A 16,562-nucleotide genomic window follows, 5' to 3' on the forward strand; every position below is an offset into this window, starting at 1 on the left:
TTGAGGTGGTCCTCTTTTCCCGGTCGGACCGGTTGGAATTTCTGTTGAATGGATCGCGCCCCGAGTAACCTTTCATTTTCCGCGCGTTAAGGCCATGTGATCAAGATTCTCCAATCAGCGTATGGAAACCAGTCTATCTCTTTCGAGCCTTCTTCTTGTACACATATGGCGGATGGTGGGCAATAGAGGGCGATTCAACTCCGTGTTCATTCGTTTATTCGGAGGGAAAACACACCTTTCTGGAGGGAAAAGCACTTAAGAATACCTGACCATTTATGCGGTTGATTGAAGTTAAAGAAAGACCCAGAGTTTTCGAGGAACAGGCAAGAATTCAATCATCGGAGAGCGATGCACGTGAAGAAGAGGTTCTGGCGTGAAAACACGATGTAAGTTTTTAAATAGACTTCCTATTGACTAGTGTATTTTGTTATACTATAACTGTAAGCTTAAATGGGCGTGCTTTCTCGTTTTTATTTTTTATTTCTACTCAAGCTTAATATACATCTACCTTGCCTGCGAGAGCATCCGGTTTATTAGAGGCAACGAACGCAAATACCGTATTTATTCGATTAACCGCCCTGGGCCCAGTTGCTCGAAGTATGGTTAGCGTTAACCAGCGTTAAATACCTTGACAACGTATTGGTTTTGATACTGCTTAAACAATGGATAAAACTAACCATGCTCTGAGCAACTCAGCCCCTGGGCGCTTATTAAATTTTTGGATCTTGAGAGTGGGCGCCTATTCGAGGTGGGCGCTTATTCGAGGCTGGGCGCTTATTAAATTTTCACCATTTTCAGCAAGTGAAGTATGCTTATTTTGCAACAAAACAATAAATGCTAATAACAAAATGCGAAGAAGTAACAAAGCAAGGTTTCTGTAAAATACTCTGAAAAAAACTCTGTCCTCGGGGAAGTCTCTTATTAGAATTTATTCACTCAAGTGGGTGGGGTGGGGGTGAGCACTTATTTGAGTTTGATTGGGAGGAGGAGGGGTGGGCGCTTATTCAAGGCTGGGCGTTTATTAACTTTTTCGGCCTTTAGGATGGGCGCTTATTCGAGGTGGGCGCTAATTCGAGGTTGGGTGCTTATTCGAATAAATACGGTACGTCTGCGGTTCACAGGCTTCAGCTGTAACATATACTGAGCACTCTAAATGCGAGATTTCTTATTTTAAGGAAAAAACAAATCAAAGAAAAAGATTTTGTTCTTGCAAATTCAAATTGCCTGTTTATTGTCCTATGATTTGTTTTAAATTTTCTCGTAAAATAAGAAAACTTTTTAATAAAAATGAGAGATTCGGAGCAATCTTGAACTTACATATAGAGTGAAATCCTTTGACTTGACTTGACTTCAAGTTTCCTGATGAAAGTATACCGCAGGGAAGCCAAGTTCGGTGTATAAATAATAATAATAACTAGGATATGTTTGTTAGGCGTACAGGTAGCAGTTGAGGGGGAGGGTTGGATGGTTATTGCGATAGATTAATTTGATCCTGGCATATTTTAAACGTAAGGATTGCTTACAGCGAAACCTCCATTTAAACTGTGTATCATCATGAAAAAGTCTTGAAGGCTAGTGATATCATATGGTTCGTCTCAACAAGTGCAGTAATTTGGTCGAGTGTGTTGATTTCAGTGACTTACACAACTTGGTAGAATTACTTTGTGGCACAACGGCTGCCGAAACTTTTGGAAGATGAACACTTTGAAAGATTTAGCAAACACAGATCGATAGTTGACTTTCAGCAAACTCTTGAAATATGTACGCTTTACGAAGGTTCAGCAAACTTTTAAAAGATGAACGCTTTACGAACACAGAATAGCAGACCTCAGCAAAAGTTTGGAAGATTAACACCGAGGACACACATATCAGCGTGTGAGTTAACGCATCAAAGTGAGGCAAAATGTAAGCAAGCACCCCAAAGTGAGGCAAATGTGTGTTGATACAAATATGCAATCTAAAAAACCTCATTAATGTCTCTGCTCCTTTATGATGCATGTTAAAGGCGAAGTGACTTACTTATAAAACCAATAATGACAACTTGGTGATAATGGGGGAGCACTGCCTTGCGCTAGGTTAGCCTGTGCGACTTCCCGCGATGGCATGAGCAAAGAACCTCACTTATCTCCCCAGCACTACGAGCTGAATGCAAGACAGCATGTACTGGATCGGACAAGAGTATCGGTTTGCAGGCGACATTAAACGGCAATGCAGCCAACAAGCTTGGGGGAAGTCGCTGCGCAGACTTAACCGCACTGCAAGGAGTGTCCCTAGTTTATTTGATGGCATAGCACAAAACAAAGCCCAAACCTCGTCTCCAAAGGGAGGGAGGGAGGGAAAAATTTTACAAGAATAGTATACTGAGCGCTTAAACCTTCATGAACACTGGAACCCAAGTGAACTCTGAACAGTCTTGCTAGGCTTTTATAGCTAGACGAATGTCTTGCTGGCATAGCCAGTAAAAAAGGCTGTACTACAAGACAGCTCAGCGTTGCATGTGCAAACTCTTAGCCATGAATAGTGCTTTGAAAATATTGACCAATGCTGTGGCTCGTACTAGCCTGCTTAAGACAACAAGGCCGTAAAGTTCTACGCTAGAATACAATGCATCTTAGAGCTCGCTTACCTTGACAACCTGACTACACAATTGCTTTGTTGAAAAAGAACCGCCATGAATGGGTTACTGATAACTGGCGTCACGTTCCCTTAACTACATTTTACTGGCGTGACAGTAAAATTGCTTTTTATTTATTGCACAGGACACCCAATAAAGTACAAAACACCCAACAGAAATTAGAGGTTGCATTCTCGTACCTCAAACGCAATAGCAAGGGGTTCCATATCGGAAGTGAAGTGCTGCCCCATGTAGAAAGGTAAAAGGCTTGGACAGGCAGTAATTATTAATAATTTGGGTTCCTTAGCAGTGCTCGAACTTAACAGTTGTCCACTTGTCTTCCCCAGTAGTCCTCTGGACAAGTAAAGTTATCACTCTCTGAAAAATACATGTTTTTTTTTTTTTGTATCATACCAAAAGGTGCTAAAACGGCCTTGAAACAAACAAAGAATTGCCAAAGAAAGACAAATTTTAGAAAATGAACAGGCAAAAATGCTGAATAAAAGTCTGGGTTCTAATCAAGAAACAAAATGCACTATGGGATACAAGATGGCCGCTTTTGTAATTATTTCATTTTGAAGGTCCTTTATCCATTTTTCTTTGGTGAATTAAAACATGAGCCAAACTATGTTGAAACGGAAACAAGTACAAGGCCCACTGTACACTTTCTTTGGAGGAAAGCAATAGTCTGATGATAAAGAAAGTAACACAGCATCTGAAACACCTGCTTTGACCAAAAAAACATGCAAGTTACCAGGAGGCATGGAAGGAAAATACAAATGGCCGAGGTTTGAAGAAAGGGAAAACAAAATGTTCTGCGAGACTTGTAGGGAATTTCCAAAAAGGAAAAACTTGCAATAGTCTCGAGGATCAGAACAAATAATTTCCAAACAGACAGCCTGAAAGCACATACATGTATCATGGGGCCAGTGAAGGACATGCTTTGATCAACGTTCAAGAAAATGGAATTTCTTTTAACACAGCATATTACATGTAAATTGTATATTTAAAACTTCTGTTTTTTATCTTCCCACAGTTGTGTTCATTGCAAAGAAAGAATGGTTTGACCCTTGGAAACACATACATGTACATGAATAATCACGCATGTAAAGAGATTTCTAAACATATCTCTCATTTCTTCAAGGTAGATCTCGTAAATTTGTATCTATTATGGCTGATGGAGCAACAGATGTCTCATGTTTAGAGTTAGAAATTGTGTATGCAGGGTTCGAAATGACAACACAACAGTTGCAAAAAGAAAGCCAGAAAAAAAAACTGTAAAAGTTGCATCTATAACTGCGATGATGTACTTTCATATAATTCTAATTCACCCCACAGTTCACATATAACGATCTGCTCCCAGTTTGCTTGTAATTTGTAAGAGTGCTGCATCGGTATCACAGAGGTCAAGGGTTCGAATCCTGTACAAGCCTGAATTTTTTTCAGTCTTTCTTTTTGCAACTGCAAAAAATTGCGTCTATCACTGCAATGATCTACTTTCCTGTAATTCTTCACCCCAAAGTTCAAATATATGATTTTCATATATTTATTACTTAATTATAAAATTATTACAATCCTTAGAAACTATTTCTGTGCTCAAAAGGAGTGGGAAAGAAAGTCATGGCATTGTGAAGGGATTAAAGGGCATCCAACACCAAGTGACGCCATTAGCTGTGGAGTGTATATCATACATGTAAAGGTGTGTTTAAAAGCAGACTGGGAAAACAGCTGACATTTTGCAATGCAACCACTTGTTTCCCCATGAAATGACATCTAAAAGTGAATGCTGAAATTCCATACTGATGATGACCCGGATCTCAATAGTGCTTCTGATCGGCTGAAGTAAATTTACCACCCAGTATGATCAATCAGAAGCATGACCCAGATCTGGGTAGAGACACATCACATATCAGTGGTGGTGTCACAAAATGTCAGCTGCTTTCTCAGGCTAGTTCAGAAAATTAAATTATAGATTTTTATATTGTATCTGTTTCATAATTAAAATCTTACTTTCAGTGCTCTTCTCACTTTTATTTTAGAGTGCTGAAATGTATTGCCATAAAAAAAAGGACTGATGGAAGACTTAAAAGTGTCGTTTTGTCTTTGCTGCAGACGGTGGCTCCTGACCTTACCAATATTCTGCATGAGAATTGAGGCCCTAAGTTGGGGTCGCTGAAATTACAAAAAAATATTCTCTTAAAATTATAAAAAAAAAGAAGAAAAGAGAAAATAAAAAGAGGTGAAGTCCATAAGTAGTAGTTTTAGGAGAGAGTAGCTCAAGAGACAAAACATAACTACCCTGTAGACTATAGGATATAGACTGAAGAATAAACATAAAATTATTTCTTAGATTACCTGGATAGCAGGTAAAAAACAAGATCTTGTACAATGTAATTTAAACCTATCAACAACAGGTATGAGCATCAGGAATGGTGCCTGAAGAAGATGGAGTTTCAAGACATGTAGCACAGCCAAACGCGTAGGAAATCCATGACAACCCTGTGAGTGGCAGCCACCACACAAAACAGAGGAGAATAAAAATTGTTATCACATACATGTACTTATGGAGAACTATAATCCTGTAAGAGAAATCTAAGAATTTTCTCATTAAAGGCATTCATCTTTTCAGTTTTATGTGCACCACAAAAGTGCCATAGGCTTTGAAAAAATAATACCGAATAATAGTCAATGTTTGTTCAAAGTTGATATCGATGTTTTATGTCATTTTTGTTTCACCAGTGACTTTTAAGTAAGAGAATTTGTAAGGTTCATTGATGACAGGGGATGTTCCCTTTAAGGTAAGCTTGGAATTACACATGCATAAATCATTTTCAAAGCTAAGTACTCAAATACGTTTTATTAGCTATTATAAATTCCATCATTACAAGTGATCTAGTTTGGCCACTGAAATGCCTATGAGGACCAGTGCTAAGCAACAACAGAAGTTGAATAAATCCTTGTTAAAAGACCTATCATACTTCAATTTCAGAGGTACATGTAACTTAGTCTTTGCCCATGGCCAATTTATTAATTCCCTTAACAGTGAGCTCCCGACTAGAGGAGATCAAGCCATAAACAGGGCCTTCATTTTCATGATATTAATAGTGCAAAAGTGGTAGCGGGACAAGTGACCATTAACAGACAATTGTAACACCACAGACCAGTGATTTGGTGGTCATTAAATAACTGCTTGGTGGTTTGGCAGTTGGATATAAAACTGTAAAATGTTTGAATCCAGGAGTCATTTGATAAGTAGGTGGAGCATGATCGCCTGCAGGGTGGACATACACTTGCTGTAGTCCTGAATAGGACTGTTGTTGACAGTGACTGACATTTCAGCACCCTGTGTGGTATTCATTTTCAGCGAAAATACTATCAACTGACATGATACATGTCACTTTGACTCTGGTTATTGACCTGACTGGTCAATTAAGTTGCAATGTCAAATGTTGTCTGTCAGTCAACAGTCAGGCGATGATGTTATTGGCTATGAATACTCGAATTAATATCATTCATTTTGTATATTTTTTTATTGTTCATCAAACTATCGGTTTTCCAGTCAATCCATTCTCTTGTAGTTAGTTTTGCTTGAGTTATCAATAAGTTGTTTGTACGGTGCCAGTAACTGTTGACTACATGTACGATTCAGTGACATGAGTCCCAGTTGATTTCATGTTTAGTCTGAAAAAGGTACATTTAAAAAAGGGATTGTGTTATTAATGTTTGTTTGTTTTGTTTTCCTAAGTACTTTTTAATACTACATGTATATGAAACTAAAATGTGTTACTGACATGTTTGCAACTTCATCGCAAACAAAAATTTCTCCTGTGTATTCAATGGCTCAAACAGTCAAGATTAACTTTCCTTACAAAGGGAAGTCTATAGCACACTGTTTTGATTTTCTTCAACTAATTTTGTCCTTTGGGTTGATTCCCACTGTATGAATTGCATGACATTCTATAGGACTCTGGGAAGATTTCTCAGTCTTGAGAGTCAAAATCAAGTCTGCCTTCCTTTAGAGGTTGGTGGGAGGTTAGTCTTAAGCTCAATCCAATTGGAAATTACCTTTTTTCTTTAAAGGTGGTTTATTTTAGTAAAAAAAAAGCACTTTATTTGAGTGTCAATGTATTTAGCATGAAAGTGCTAATTGTGGACCCTATTTTTATGTCTCCTGCTGGGGACAGACGGCCATTTTACATGGTCATCAGAGCCACGCGAAGCTATTTGCAGGGCAAAGGCAGTACCTTCATTTCTCAGTGATGTTAAGACCCTGAGTGTTGGTCTGGTCCCAGGAATCAAACCTGCGACCTCCCGCTCTGTAGTCAAGCACTCTTACTGAGCAAATTCTGTTGTGGTGTAGTAATACAATAATTCATTTTATTTCAGAGGGAAGTGCAATGTGAATTTGGTGAAATGGATCAAAAAGGTGAGTTACTGTACATGGAGCTATTTTCATGATAACGGAAAGACTTTCATTGTGGAATGAGTCCATATTAGTTTTGTTTACAAGATACTGAACAACATTCCATTCTTGTGTACAAGTAATTGCACTTTGCACAAATGATGTCACAATTTCTAGTCCCTGAACCAACATTGAACCAACCTGATCAGTATAAGAGTTTTGTATGGGAAAGTCACATTTGCCAACAATTTATCGTTGTCTTTGAAGATTTTTATTGTTAAAAGAAGCAAAATTCAACTTGGTTTCAATAAAATATATCTAAGGTGACAAAACCTATTTTACATGTAAGTAATATTTCAAAGTGCTATTCCACAATGAGTCCATTCCACTTTTCAATGACAAATGAAATTTTTATTCTGGCTCACACAGCATTTTTTCTCTTCCCTATTATTTTTGCGGCTCCATTTATCCTTTTTTCACGGTATGCATTTCTTTTTAGTTCTGCTTTGTGGTTAGCCATGTTTTATCTACAGCTGTAGCTCTGTGATTTCTCCACTGTTGCACCCTTAAACGGGAAAGAAATTACAGTGTAATTGATTTTATCTTGCTTTAATTTGTTGCCATTGGCTGTACATGTAGTTATGCGCAAAGCACTCTATTTGTTTCCGCCTGTTGTGATAACAGAATACATATGTATTCTGCGCTAAAGCGATAATAGCATTTTACAAACAGGTGTATTGCCAACAGGAAGGATTCACTGTTTTGTGGCTTACCTACATGTAGCTATACTGTAGATGTTTAGTTGTATAGCTTATAACATGGTGCAAGCAGTTTGTTTTCAGCACGATATAAATATGCCTGCATGTAGAGTTTCTACACATTAGTACAGTTCCAGTAGCCACATTCACTAGTCAAGCTCGTAGGACATAGCTTTGTAGACTAGAGTTCTCCCCTCGCTGGAGTGGCGCTATTGCTCTTTTCTTCCCCTTTTCCTCTCTCTTTCCTTTCATTTTCCTTGTGTTTTTTTTTTCAATTATAGTTCTTCATTTTTATTTTATTATTTTATTTTTATTATTTTAATGCAAATTACATGAACATTACTAAAAGTAAATGCAAAGCTACAAATTAAAATAAAGTGAAAATGAAATGAACAAAAAATAATACTAGTAATTGAAATACACATGCCATGAACTATTCAACTATTTTCTTTATATTTTCATAATCAGTGCACAATGGACTAGGAACTAAAAATAAATAACAAGAAGCCGCTCACAGCGGCATTCAGTCTCGCTTGCTTGAAGATTAGATCGAGAAATATATGAGGAGGTGATTAATTCTACACGAAACAAACAGTTTACTCACTAAATGTTTTTTACTTCCTACTTCATCGACGTCAATACTTTTTACTTGTTTCTGAATTGATTTAGTACGTGTGTTAGCAATGACCAGTTTCAGACCAAAATCTGTGATTTTCCCTACCCTATTTCAGCCCTTGAGCCTGGCGCATGACCAGAGCGCATGACAAGCTGTTACGACACGTACATGGTAGTTGGCGTAAACATTAAAAGGGAAGTGGTCTTATTGCCAAATGATGAAGTAGCTAATTCTTATAAAAAACATTACCCAATTCAAGACTAGAGTGCACAAACCATACCCTATTTCAGACCAACACGGCTGAAAAAAACATACCCTTTGGCACCATACATACCCATATAGCCTATATAAGGGACTCCCCCCGGGGGCAAAAAAAGCGTTGCAGATTATGAGTCTCACTGCTTGCGCAAGCGAGACTAATAAGAACCTCAAAGAAAAATTCTAAGGAATATGTATTATGGGAGGTACACTAGCATTCACATAGTTAAAGAAGTTTGGCCCAATATGTGGTCTGACTAAATGAATGTAGTTTGAGCAGTACATGGGGTTTGGTTACTGCAATTACTGCAAGTTCTCTTGATTATTAAAACGTAGGACTTTATTCGCGATGTTTACTTTGGCCATGATAATGGTTATGCCAGGATGATTCCGGCTGACTCATTAACACTGCTAAGTCTTTGTTGGTATTGTCAGAGGAAGAAACTGATCCCTCAGCGGTCTGCTGTTTTCAAACTTGGCAACCTCACTGATTTTAACCCTCTGGTGATGGCAAGAGACAAAATTAATCTTCAAAGAGTAGTAGTTTAAGAGTGAAATTGTCAATGGATTTTTCCCCACAGAGGCCACTTTTGCTTTAGACCCCCCACCCCCCTAGAATTTTCATTCCATGTGGCAGGGTTTTTACATGTCATGGAAAACCTGGAAAGTCATGGAATTTATGCATTCCATTTTGCAGGCCTGGAAAGTCATGGAATTTAATAGTCGGTCCTTGAAAGTCATGGAAAATTAAAGGTTTTGTTTGATAGCTTAGTCACTGTCAATGCCAAGGCAAGGACAATGTAAGATATAGAGAGAAGTGATTAAACAGAGCGAACGGCATGCATTTTGGTGGACACCAGAGTTTGTGTCTGTTGAACTGTTTAAGGTCCAAAAATACCGTAAAACAAGGAAAGTCCTAAAAATTTTTGAAAGTGACAGCCAAACCTAAGGTCTTGAAAAACTTAAAAAGGTCATGGAATCTGAAGAGGTTAAAAGAGTACGAACCCGGGGGCTGGTTATCTAGCAACAGCTAGATAACGGGAAGTTTATTCATGAGCCGATGACAACTTTGTTAAAGAAAGCTATCGCATAAGGCGTGAAAAAAGTATTTAGCTGACCGTAGATAAAAGATGATCAATGCAAACAATAATACGTGTTTTGAAACACTGGTAACAGTAAAATAACTGATAACTTGCTCAACAGAGAAGCTGTTATTTATTAATAACTCACCAATCTTACTCAGAGCCCCCTAGAAAAAAACCTAGGTGAGTAACGCCCCTCCCCCTTGGAAATGATCCTTTAGGACCTTCCCCTATCCCCTCAGAATTTCCGTTGCCCTCCATGGGGCGGTGGGGGGTGGGTGGTTATCAATAATTTCTGGAAGTACACAATGGAAGTTTATCAGGATTGGTCAGAATATCCAGACCAAAGCCAAGGTATTGTGGAAAGATCTATCTTTGCTGATGTTTTGTACCATCTTGTTACATGTAGCTTAAACTGAAAGCTAAATGGGTCAAGGGAGGAAAATATGCATGGTTCCTTATAGAACAAAAATGTCCAGAGCTGTCATCAAAGGGTTAAGGTGTTATTTCCAGTATTTTTATTAACTGTTGTTATTTAAAAATAAGACCATGGAAGTGTCTTTTGATAAATTATTCAACAACAATGTCAGTTTGAGTGTAGACTGAATAGTTGTTAATTTTTCCCCAGCACCATGGATCCAACAGAGTAAGGAAGTTTGTGACTACAGACTGTGGCTGCACACTGGTGGTGAAATGTCATAATAAAGGAAGCTGCATTCAAGGACCTGTTGAGAAGTTGTCTTGGCTTCATACTAATTTTATAACAAAGCAAAGAATATATTTAGTACTGACAGTGCTATCAGGATCAGAGTCAATTCTCTTTTCTCTGGGAAATATTTAATAACCATTTCAGGTTGTTATTACAAAGAGAGGCTGGTTATTTTGACAATGATCATGTGGTTCGCCTGTCCACATTAATTTACTGAAATTTATTTTATTGTAAGAGTTGGACTGATCAAGAATGAAAATGATGTCAGTCGAATTTCCAGAAATTCTCAAACCCTGTGCGGTTGGCAGCATTCATACAGTAGCTTTGTACAATCTTGAAAAGGTCTTGAAGTAAAAAGTTATTGAATTCGCTTAAGGTCTTTGAAAAGTACTGGATTCCTTTATTGGGTCTTCAAAATTCCTTGAAATTCGATACCTTGTCTACACTGTTTTCTGTGAAATTGGATTATCTCACAGAGGAAAATTTGGCTCATCCTTGGTGTAAGAACCTGTAAACCTCACGGGTAAACATTTTTTATTCCTGTTTCCTTATTTTCAAATGCTATTTCTGTACCTCAGATGCAACTTCAAGTCATACCCAGTCGTTGCAAATTGTTGTCACGTAAAGTGGTGTGGCTGAAGAAGTAAAAATGGTAAATGACTCCATAGTTCAAAAAGGCGAATAAAAAATGCTGATTTATTGAATAAGTCTTAGTGATTGAAAACTGTAATTTGTCCTTGAAAAGTCGTTGAAATTTGTTTGTCAGTTTTAATTTGTTGATGAAATGACATCACTGTTACTCTAAATCAATTTCTCTTGTTGCCACCCAACTGGAACAAAGGATTATTACATGTATTAATGATGGATGCACCGTCAAACCAAGAAATCATGGTAAAAATAATAAGAACTTGTCTAAGAAATTATGAAAGTAAAAATAATGTTAAAAGAGAAGAGAATTGATTTTCCATCATAGTAGCACTTCAAATTAGAATTTAACAATATAGTTGCCATCATAATTCCATTCTTTTGAGGGATACCTAGTAGTGGCTATGACCTAAGCCAGCTTGTAACTATTAATTTGAGAAATATGTTGTGGTAAAAGAGGATATAGGACAAACAGGCTTCTCTATTACATGCATGAAAAGCCATAGGAAGAGCTAGGCAAGGCAAGTAAAGAGGATAGCCTAAAAACTGGTGAAAATAGTGGAAATTTGTTGTTGGTTCTCTTCCTTGCTCCAAGAGGTTTTTCTCCGGGTACTCCAGTTTTCCCCTCTCCTTAAAAACCAACACTTCCACTTCCAAATCGATCTAGAGCGCATGGACATGTTTCACCGAGTTCTTATGAACTCCTAAGTGCTCCATAGGAAACAAATTACAATATTATTACAATAGAATGGGTTGTTTTCAGTTGAATTGTTGAAGTTGTCTTAATTTACTCTGCTATACAGTGGAACCTCAACTTAATAAAGGGCCAAGGGAATGGCAAAATGTGTTTGCCATAACGAAGTCCTTTTTCATATATTTTACTATTACTGGGGTAAAACAAATCGTTCGTTATACCAAGGACTTCCTTATATAGTTGTTCGTCATATCGAGGTTCCACTTTAGTAGTAAAGGTAAACAAAATCTTTCAGCCACTTGTGCTATATGACTGACCAAATGACAATGATGGTATTTCTACTTTCTCAGTTTGTCTGCCATTTGTTTGTTTTCTAATTTTTTCCACGTCAGTCATTTTTAAAATAGATTGTCCTTTTAAAGTAATGAGGCCCTCCCAAATTGAATTTCCATTTTTGCTCACAGGGGTGAGGGGGAGATAATTATGTCCTCAATCTGAATTTCAAAACCCATCTTTTCATGTGTAGAGGTAGCCATGGCCTGTTGGTATTTTAATATTGTTTTGTGCTTTTCTGAATACTCGAGGCTAGCTAGTCATAAGGTACAATGGGCCTTTTGAAGGTGGTCAGACAATTGTGTGATTCAAAATCACCATGCTGCAGGGAGGCAAGGGTTGTGGCCATTTGACAGCTTTCAAAACAGGGTATCTGCTGACCAAAATCACATGGCTCAACCGTAGCAGATTTCTTTGCAAAGGTTACAAGTTTATTGTTTGATGTAAATTATAAATTTAATAACGGGAACTTTGCCTTTATTATTACATATATATATTATTAGCTACATGCTGCCTTCAGTGCTGAGCCCAAAAAAATACTATCATTTGGAAATCTACTCCCTTTCTTTTGAAGGATCAACGGTATTTCTTGCTTTCCGGCATAACAGCCTTTGGCCCGTCCAGTGGTATGAAGCTGTTATACTTACATGCAAGAAATGCACTGGAATAAGGCGGACAAAGAGCTCGCCACAATGAAAAAAAGAGAGGGAGAGTTCCAAATGGTAGTATTTTTTGCCTCAGCACCCAAGGCAGCTTGTAGCTAATAATATACAGTATATGTTTTTGTATACCCACTACCTCATTCCCTCGTGTTACCTTTAAAATTATAAATAATGGGAAACGAGCCTGGCATCGGCCATTCACATCCACATGTCTAATTAGAAACCCAAAAAGTGAGGTTTAGCTCAAGTTATTCATAGTCTCACAGGTCCAGTGATCATTTAATTGTTCTTGTTCTTTTGCACTGCTTTCTCAGAATCAGGTTTTTCTGTATATTGTCATTAAACATTTGCAGAGTGCAGCTCATTGAATAAAGTAACACTTCCTATAGCAGAACCTAAATCTCTAGGAATACAGAGGCAACTTTTCCTTGAAAGACTTGCTCGTGTAAATTGGAGAACTTAGTTTTTCGAAAAAACTGTCAATAGCTATTTACACCACCAAGGAAAAGTTGCCATTAAAAACTTGTTCTAGTAAAAGGGGCTGATAGGATCCTCTTCTCAAAGTTGTGCCTCATTTGCAGCTCCGTCGTAATTTCTTCATGTAAATAGCAAAACTTGGCAAGTTCTTTGCCTTTTCACGGAAAAATCTACTCGCTGCTTGAAGGAAGTAAGCCTAGCCCTGACACTATTCAAGGTCATGTTTAAAGATAAGTTTACTGAAGCTGCATTTCATTTTGTAACCCACAACCCTGCCAAGTTAAACAACCTCCCTCTTTTGCTAATGGTGTTTTTAGATAGTCACCTTTGAGATATTTCAAGGGCAAGTGGAAGACAAAAAGGGACTATAATTTGAAAATCATACCATTAATGCAAATTAAGAGCACTTAAGTGCACAACGAGCCCTTAACACACTGTCCACTATGTGCTTGGCCTAAAGCAGAAAGAAAGTCGAAAGTCAAACCCTACACCAGGAACACTAGAATTGTTTTGCTGCTGATAATCCAATAATTACAGCATTTATACAGGAACACTAAAGCAGCAAATGTCTTCAAAGCCATTGCAAAATTAATATTCCTTAAAAAAATACAGTAATGTCAGTTATACGTTATTAAATTAATATGCTCCGTGGTTAATTAACTACCCATTGTAGATCACGTGATATTCTCTGCTAGAGGAGAGACAGCTTTTCAAATTCACCATTTTCACGTAGATCATAATGCACTTTATTTCCGCCCCTAAATTTTGCATGTGCATTGTCTTTGATTTCTTTTGGGACCACTGTAATGCCGAGGAGAAATTGAAATCAATGGTTATGCAAAGCTATGGGGATAAACAAGGTTCATTATCATCTAAGTAAAAGTGGTGAATATATATAAAAAATTGGTCTTCTTCTCCATCTACACCACCATATAAAACTTGTCTACTCTTAATTTTGTTTGGAAATTGAGCCCTTCCCTACCCCGCCTGCTGGTGACTAAACGGAAGAGAAAAGGGGTGAAGGGGTAGACCACACCCACTCTAACCTCCCCGGGAGAGGAGTGGGGAAAGGAGTTAGCGTCGGTGAATAGCGTTTTTATCAGCTTCGGGATATTAATGAAAATATATGTAAAGAAGATAAAAAGCAATTAAATTATTAGAAAGAAAACTGGTTTACTTTAATGTATTTTCTGTGTTATCAACAGGTTGTAATAATTTTTAGTTCATATATTTTGTAATTAATATTACTTATCAATACACAATTCTGCCTATGGGTTGCATAAATATTTATTCAATAAACTATTTATCTACTTTCTACCACAGATGAACGTTTTCTATCCGTCACGAAGTAAAATAGACTAATGCCTTTTAAATCAAATGCTGTCAACCCTCAAACTCACAAAATACTGTATCCCCAGAATTGTGAGATATATGCCTAATCGAAAACTTGCCCCATTTTCTAAAACACGGTACTGCGGCGCTCTTTTGAGTAACGGACTACATAAAATATCCCATTTTCAAGAACACGGCAGTAAGGCGCTCTTTTGAGTAAACAGATTCAAATGTAGTTCATTTTCGTGATCTACAGCACGGCAGTGCGGCGCTCTTTTGAGTACAACAATATTTTTTACTGCGGCGCTCTTTCGAGTAAAAAAATATGAATATATGAATAAATTACCCGGCAGTGGGGTGTGGGCTCCCGCCCAAACCCCCCTCCCCCACTCCGGAAGGGGGAGAGTGGGGTGTGGGCTCGGCCCCCCACTCTTTAGGGGGAAAAGTTAGAGTGTTTATCCCTCAAGGAAAAACTTGTCCGATATTTCTATTTATGTTACCAAACAGAACATTCATGCTAAGACTTTTCAAGAAAAACCTCTCACTTAAGTCACAAGCAGAAGGTAAGTAAAGGTAGGAAAGGTCTCGATTTATAAACATAAACTATTAAGATGTTTGATAAGTTTTATTTGGTGGTTTAAATGGAGAAATCAAGATTTGTTTTCATATTTACCATTTTTACTTAGACTATAATACACATTGTTTACCTTAGGATTTACCTCTTAAATTTTGCTTAACCATTGTATCAAATTTCTCCCGGGTATTACAGTCATCCCAAGAGAAATGGAAGACAAGAGTTATGCAAAATTTTGGGGGGTAAACAAGGTGCATTATAGTCTCCGTAAAAACGGTTAATACGAAAAAAGTTCTCCATCTACACCACCAAATAAAACTGTTCAAAAAATCTTACTAGCCTAAATTGAGACCTTACTTACCCTTACTTACCGTCTGCTGGTGACTGAAAAAGAAGGTTTTTCTTGCAAAGTCTCCGCATGAATGGTTTGAATGGTAACATAGATAGAAATATCAGACAAGTTTTTCCTTGAGGGATAAACTCTAACTTTTCTATTTACATTGAACAAATTAAACTTGTTAAAAAACTGACTACTACTTCTTGTTTAAAATAAGTAACGTAACACAACATGATTGTCCGCAAAATCCTCCAAAGGCTGCGGTAATTTAATGTTATATCACAATCTCCTTTCGGTTCTGTTTTTGGTGTATCTTCTTGAAGGTTAGGGCTCTTGAACTTCATTCTTACATGGATACATACTGCCTGAAAGAAATTAAAATACAAGTAAGACGAACTTTGACATTTAGAATTCTTTCTAACAATAAATATACCGTAAAATTCCGAAAATAAGTCCCTCCATGTATAACCCCCTCCAAATATAAGCCCCCCAAAATCGTAACGAAAAAAAAAACCTCCGTTAAAACGCCCCTCCGAATACAAGCCCCCCGGGGCTTGTACTCGGAATTTTCCCTGTAATACAAAGTAAAACAAAGCAAAAATGGTAAATTACCTTCCCACTACAAGCTAGCCAACGCAAATTTCCCTCCGTACATAAGCCCCTCAAAAGGGCCTTTGAAAAATATAAGCCCCGGGGCTTATTTTCGGAATTTTACGGTAGTTGCTTAGTTTTTATTGCCGAACCTGCATGTATAGAATTAATATACTTTTAACATGGTTTTAGGATATAACCTCCTGTACTCTTACTTATTGACACTGCTGCTTCTGAAAAGTCCATGAAAAGATGTCAACATCACGCCTTGGAGGGCATCACTGAGGCAAAACCATGGCGATTTTTGTTACGGTTAAACCTTTTAGACTGTTTTTTCCCCTTGCATATTATAAATTTTTTTTAAAGTTTGATTCATTTCAACTGGAGAGTGTCCTGCTATCCCCTGAATGTGTCTATTGGCAAATGAGGTAGAGTAAAAACATGAAATATGTTTTTGGACGTTTTAGTTTTCAGTTAA

The 16,562-nt window shown here is 37.5% G+C and overlaps 1 long non-coding RNA gene across 1 annotated transcript; it reads left to right on the forward strand.

Moving 5' to 3' along the window:
• The first annotated feature begins 157 nt into the window (after nt 1-157).
• On the forward strand, nt 158-10,877 carry LOC140941174 (uncharacterized). Its single transcript, XR_012166431.1, has 5 exons — nt 158-386; nt 4,196-4,313; nt 5,354-5,412; nt 7,001-7,040; nt 10,359-10,877. It is a non-coding gene; the product is annotated as an uncharacterized lncRNA (long non-coding RNA).
• The last annotated feature ends 5,685 nt before the right edge of the window (nt 10,878-16,562 follow it).

Source organism: Porites lutea, chromosome 6 (genome assembly GCF_958299795.1).
Source record: "Porites lutea chromosome 6, jaPorLute2.1, whole genome shotgun sequence".
In the NCBI taxonomy this organism is placed as follows: Eukaryota; Metazoa; Cnidaria; class Anthozoa; order Scleractinia; family Poritidae; genus Porites; species Porites lutea.